Here is a 6,920-nt window from a genome sequence, read left to right on the forward strand (position 1 = left end):
CCTAATTTAAATGCAATAAATCAACAATAGATCATTATCATCTCATCATTGTCATCACTATGTCTATATACACCAGTTGCTGGGGAAAATGGGTGGGAGGTGCCATTGCACTCATAGAATCATAGAATAGTAGGGTTGGAAGGGGCCTACAAGGCCATCGAGTCCAACCCCCTGCTCAGTGCAGGAATCCAAGTCAGAGCATCCCTGACAGATGGCTGTCCAGCAGCCTCGTCTTGAATGCCTCCAGTGTGGGAGAGCCCACCACCTCCCTAGGGAATTGGTTCCATTGTCGTATTGCTCTAACAGTCAGGAGGTTTTTCCTGATGTTCAGCCGGAATCTGGCTTCCTGTACCTTGAGCCCATTATTCCATGTCCTGCACTCTGGGATGACCAAGAAGAGATCCTGGCCTTCTTCTCTGTGACAACCTTTCAAGTACTTGAAGAGTGCTATCATATCTCCCCTCATATCCTGCGTGTCGGTTTCCAGTGGTTGGCCACTGTGTGAGCAGAATGCTGGACTAGATGGACCCTTGGTCTGATCCAGCATGGCTCTTCTTATGTTCTTATCATCACCTTATCATCTCCTGCCTCAAAGTCCTGTGAAATATGACATAATTAATAGTGAACTTGGAGGAAGCCAACCTGGCTGATGCATTGCTGCCAAAGGTTCCTGTATTTATTTTATTTTCACCACTTATATTATGACCTCTATTGAACCCGAATGTCTTCAACGCTGGTGCATCAAATCATTCCTCACTGGGTCTTTTGCTGCATCGAATCCCATTTTATCCTGCTTTGCTAAGATTTATATTTGTTGGCTTCTGGAATAGAAACTTAATGGGGGGTGGGGGAGAAAAAAAGAAGTAAGCTCCCTGAAAAAAGATTGGGGGTGGGGAGAGAGGGATTGAGAGAGAGAGAAATAAAGGTTGGGAAAAGAAAAGAGGAGAGGAGAGAGGAGAAAGGAGAGAGGAGAGAAAAGACACTTCCCACCACTGAATAAACAAGCTGAAACATTTCAGTTCCTCGATCCAGGAGGTGGTGGGTGGGGAGAAAGAATGAAATGCAATAGGATGAAACCAGCAAGCAATGGATATTTGAGTACATGGCATTGTTCCCAAGGGGATCTCTAGCAGTTCTGTTTGTTTGGGTGTTGGAGGGTGGGGAGGGGGAAGACACTGGCTTTTCCTACTGTTGGTTATTGGTTCAGCTACTTGGATGGTAATAAACAGTGGGAGGTCTGGGGGTGCAGACAAGAGTGTTTGCAGCTGCCAACAGTACTGTAAACACCGCGGCATTTAGATCTGCTCTCAGCTAGCAGCTGTTCAATCCTCCGTCTACATGTATTAGCTCTACGCTGGGGGGGTGCCTACAGTGACCCGCTGGCCACCGCGGTTCCTTCGCTTTTGAAGATGTGGCTCCTTTGCTTTTATTTAATGACAGCGTTGTTACCCCGCCCTGCAGACAAAAATGGCTGCCAGAGCGGCTTACAAAGATTGATGTTTAAGATCGTCCCTGCCCTCAGGCTTACAGTCTAAAAGATGCAACACAAAAGGAAAAGGAATTGGGAGGGAAGAAGAGGGGGAAGCAAAACTCAGGTATTTGTTCTTGGTTTCAAAGCTCTTATATGTGTTTTTTTCTGGAAGGAAGGGAAACCAAGCTCCCAGCAGCTGTTCCTTTGCTGGCCTATGTATGGGCCCAGGTTGGTCTCCTCCTTCCGGCGATGTACTTCCTGGGAGGCAGCCTCCCAGTGGCCCTGAGTTCTCATTAGGGAGAGCTTGTGTAGTGTGTGTGTGTGTGGGGGGGGGGAGCCCAGGTTCAAATCTTGACTCAGCCACAAAGCTATCTGGGTTTGGGGCCATTCACTGACTCTCATCCTAACCTACCTCACAGGGTTGTTGAGATGATAAAAGGGGAGTGGCCATGGACACATCCCTGATCCACTCACGAGAGAGCCGCAGCTGGAAGGAGAAGGGCCTTTCCGGTCATAGCCCCAAGGTGATGGAACAATCTCTCTCATAAAGCTCACCCATGCCCCTGGTTAGTTTTTCCTTCATGGTGCAAAAGGCCCATTTTCTCTCATGGACATTTGGTGGCTGAAAAGGCAAAGGTGGAAGATGGTGACTGTTTCATCACTCTTTTCATCAACTTCAGGTGATATTTTCACCACTGGGCTTGCCCCTTTTATTAAAAAAGAAGGTATTTTTTGTTCTCGCTGTTGTTATTTTTAGGACGATGGTGCATTGTTGCAATTATTTTGACCACATTGAGTGGCAGGAGAGGAATGGATACAAACATTTTCAATAAATAATGATCCCATACACCACAAAAGTCACAACAAACACCAGTTTGTTGTTATCGATGTATTTGTCATATAGTGCTATAATGTCTATATCAGGGTTGCAGAACCTGAGGCCCAGGGGCCACATCCAGGCCACCTGGGATCCCAAACCAGCCCTACTCGGTTCCCCAGATGCCTCCTTTCTCTCTCCCCCTCTCAATCATTGTGCAGCTTTTGTGCAGTTTTCTTCCCATTCTAAAAGGTTGAAATGCCTCTCCTAAGGCTTAGTTACTGGTGGTAATAGCTTTCAGCTAAAATATTAGGTGTTATTTTTTGGCCCTGCCCCATTCACCTTAGGCCTCACCCGCCACTGCTATGTGGCCTCTGAGAGCTTCGCTGAGATGGAATTCAGCTTTTGGGCTAAAAGTGCTCTAATACCTCTGCTCTATATTCATACAGGTAGACTTCAGAATTCTTTATTCTAGAAAATCCAATAGATCAGGGAGAGGTTTTCCCTCCCCTTTTTGTTTTTGTTTGTTTGTTTCATTATAGGAAACCATTAAGAAAATGCCGAAGGCTCTGTAATTTGCTTAAAAAAACCCTCCCATTATAAAATTGATTTCAGAAGTTCTCCTATACACAGAGCTGGCATTGGATCAATTCTATTTTTAATCTCAGTGACCAGAGAAGCTAATGTTTGTTGCCCTTCAGCAGAGGAGTGTCAGCTAAATTCGTCTTTGCACACCCATTTTGACTGTCCATTTCCTCTTTAGCAGGAAGTCCCCCATCAAGGGGATTTTTTGAGTTTTCCACCTATTCATACTGTTGGGAAAAGACACACCCAACCTGCCCTAAACCTCCTAGACACAAGTCATTCTCAAAGCTCACAGCTGGGAAGATAAACTTCGCAAAATTACCACGGGAATTGGGAACTGTTTCTGAATGCCTCCCACCCTTGGCAATTTCCATTCCCATCATTCCTGTTTTCTTAATTCACCTCCCTTCCAGATTAGCAAGAGGTGAATAAGGGCAGAAATACACATCACCATGAAAAACATACTTTTTTTCCAAGCAGGGCTGTCTCCAGGTTTTGGGTGGCCACATGCCCTACTTTATAGACAACAGTCTTCTGTTTGTAGAGCTGTCAGAGAACAGTCCTCTTTTTTAAGGCATCTTCTGTTTGAAAGGGTGTGAAGCCCAAATCCTATTTAAAGGAAAAGAACACTAAGAAAGGAAAGCTGAAGAACTTTTTAACATTGAAATCATGGTATATGGAATTATGGCAAATAGCCACTGTCAAAAAATGGACATATTGACTGAAATTAAAGTACCAAAATATCTGTCTTTTATAAAATATGGCAGGATTTTATTCTATATACTGATCAGGGACATACACAACAGTATTTGTCAAAGCCATTCCTCTGATTATGGAGAAGTGACTAAATATAAACTCAATACATTGAAGAATTATAATGAAAACTTTTATGCAGCCTATGGACTCCACTTATATCTTGAAATTACAACTACAGGTATTTACACAACAGAACTGAATGATACAAAAGGCATTAAAAGAACATAAGAGCTGCAAAACCCAAGTTCCTTTACCCTAGCTGTCCTTAGACTTTTCTAGGCTGCTTCTTCCTGCTCACCTTTCAGACTCTCCTCTCACTTCAGGCTCTGGCTATCTATGCTCTTACTGGCTCTCTCACTTTCTTTATATAACCTCCTCCCTCAAAACTGAAAGTATTGCTTCAGACCTGAAGAAATGAAACTGAAGTGGAGAAATGAAACTGACACTTAATCAGGGAAATGAAACTATTCCTCTAAGAGTTACCCCCTCCCAACCGAAAACTTCAGACCTCTAAGCCTAACCTTTTTTCCCTTTGTCTCAGTAGGCCTCAAACCTTCACACAGCTGTTTGACGTTGAAATTTGGTGGTGCTACAGCAGCAAAAAGTTGTTAAATGCATTATCTTTTTTAAAAGGGGGCCAGTTTGCAGTTCACCACCACCACACCAGTGAATTTTGGAAGCAAATTTGGCAGCATGGTGGGGGTAGGTAGTGCAACCCCTAGTGAGGTCCAGGGGAAGTAATATGGCCCCCTGACCCATGGAAGTTGGCCACCCCTAATATAGATACTGAAAAGCATAAATGATTGGCATGGGAAACAGAAGTAGCAGAATCCAGCTTTCCTTGCTGCAGATTTTTTCATTTGTTAAAGGCTGGGGTTTGTGTCCTGTTTTAAACCATGCCTATGCACTGTGCATTTCATTGTAGGTTGCAGAATAACACCAAAGTGCGAGAGAAGATCTGGAATACTGCTTTCCTTTCGAGCAGCCAACTTGGCCCTCCATTCCTGTTCCCACCCATGTGATACAATTCCTGGAAAAATTGCCCCTGCAACAAATATCTGACACAAGATCTGTTATCCACTGCAAAAGCCAGCGTTCTGCTTCTGCACTTCTAGGACACCTGCTGAGGATTTTTGGCCTTGCATAGATATAACTAAAAAATGCAATTGGGTTGACCTCTGGAATCAGGACTGACGTTTGACAAGACAGAGAAGCTTGCAAAGAGCAAGGCAGCCGTCATGAGTCATCACTGGGCAAGCGGCAAGAAAATTCACCACCCCGATTGAACGTGAGACCTTATTGGTACAAATAATCATAATACTACTACCTTTACCACCTTAAGGGTGCAATCCTAGGCATGTTTAGACAGAAGAAAGTCCTACAACTCCAGCATTCTCCAGCCACCCTGGCCCTAAAATGAGTAACTCCATCACTGCCAGCTCCATATTTTTGAGGCCCCTTGGGCGAGGCCCCATGGGACCCCTCCCTCAGTGAGTCTACCTTCTTGCTGCCATGGTCCCCAGCTGCTTTTGCTCCTCCCCCTCTTTCTCAGCATTGCCCCCACTTAGTTGCCTGACAGGCAGAGAGCCAGTGAGCAAGCAGGCCGTGGTATCTGCTGCTGCTCCTTCTCACCAGGACCGTTGCCTGGGCCAGAGTGAGAAGCAAGTGAACAAGCAGGTTGCAATGGTGAAGAGGAGGAGCAGGTCCAGGGAGATCTTGCCAGCGGGCCCCTGCTGGGTTGCAGGCCCTCAGCAAAAGCACGACCATGCCTACCCTTGACACGGGCCCTGAACTTCATAATAGCACCCTCCCTGCAAGTGGCGTTGGGGGTGCTTTTCATGCTACCATAAAATCAGTTAAAATCACACTGAAATCGTACCAAAGCGCTGGACACAGTCGAATCACTTCAGGACTTGATAGAGCTCTTTAATTCTCCCTTCCCTTCTGACCTTTGCCCAGGCACACTTCCTGCAGAGCGATTGCTTCTAATGATAAAACGTTGGTGAGGCTTAATGGCCCCATATACAGATAAAGCTGAAAGACTGCTGGGGAGGTGTTGGGAGAGAGAGAAAAAGGAAAGAAACTCTGCAGGACAAAAGCAAGAAGTGGATGGACTAATGGACTGATCAGAATATAGCGAGTTGGATCCACACTGAGGCTGCAGCTCTGTATTCTATACTGCAGGGGTGGGGAACCTAAGGCCCAGGGGCCAGATCTGGCCTGCCTGGGGGCCAATCCAGCCCTCCAGGTTTCCCCAGATGGCCACGCCCCCATCCTCTGGCCCTACCTTTCCCCAACCCCCAATTGTTGGGTGGTTTCCCAGATTTTTGCAATTTTTCCCATTTCTAAAAGGTTGAAATGCCTCTTTTAAGGTTTAGTTATTGGAAGTAAAAGCTTTAAGCTATAGTATGCTAGTGGGGGGAGGGGGTAATTTGGGGGCCTTGTTTTGCCAAAGGCAGAGTGGTTTTTTCTTGGATTTAGAGCAATGACTACACAAAGGAGTATGAGTCAAAAAGCTTTATTAACTATAGCACGCAGCATATTACAACTAAGGGCGCAATCCTATTCAGATAGGCGGCTGTCTCTGAACTCGGAGGCGATCGCCTATCCAAAGCAGGGCAGGAGAAGCACAGAGGGGATCATTCCTTCCATGCTTCTCCTGCCCTGCATTTTTGGCTAGACAGCCGATTGTGGCTGTCTAACCGGGGGGGGGGGGTGGCTGACCAGAGGAGGAGGCTGCTGTATGACCCCTTGGATGTGTCATACACACATTTCCGCCCTCCCCGCCATGGAAGGAAGGAAAGGTTCCTCCTGTGCAAGCACCGGGTCATTACTGACCCCTAGAGGGACGCCGCTTGTGCTGGCGTTTTCATGGCAGACTATAGCGGGGTGGTTTGCCATTGCCTTCCCCAGTCATGACTACCTTTCCCCCAGCAAGCTGGGCACTCATTTTACCGACCTCAGAAGGATGGAAGGCTGAGTCGACCTCAGCTGGCTACCCGAGACCCGGCTTCCTCTGGGATCAAACTCAGGTCGTGGGGAGAGTTTCGGTTGCAATACTGCCGCCCACCACTCTGCGCCACACGAGGCCACACTCCCCGCCATGGAACACCGCCCCTTTTTGGCCACTCCGCACTCCTCTTGCGAGTGCAGACGATGGGGCTGTTCCGCGCTGCCTCCAAGGCAGAGCAGAAGTGGGGGGAGGTCGGTTCCCTGAAGTCAACGTATCCTATGGCCATCTAGCTGCTATCTAGCAGCCATAGGATTGCTCCCTAAGCAGATGATGTTATT

The 6,920-nt window shown here is 46.8% G+C and overlaps 1 protein-coding gene across 1 annotated transcript in view; it reads right to left on the reverse strand.

Annotated features, from left to right (window-relative positions):
- CFAP161 (cilia and flagella associated protein 161) overlaps positions 1 to 5,164 on the reverse strand; it is a 30,539-nt gene extending 25,375 nt beyond the window's left edge. Inside the window, exon 1 of the mRNA XM_084816434.1 lies at positions 5,130 to 5,164. The gene's annotated coding sequence lies outside the window, so the exon portion shown is untranslated. The remainder of the gene's footprint in view (positions 1 to 5,129) is intronic.
- Positions 5,165 to 6,920: the final 1,756 nt, after the last annotated feature.

The sequence above is a fragment of the Heloderma suspectum genome, chromosome 11 (genome assembly GCF_057233095.1).
Source record: "Heloderma suspectum isolate Gila_16-S chromosome 11, 16-S_ref, whole genome shotgun sequence".
Classification (NCBI taxonomy): Eukaryota; Metazoa; Chordata; class Lepidosauria; order Squamata; family Helodermatidae; genus Heloderma; species Heloderma suspectum.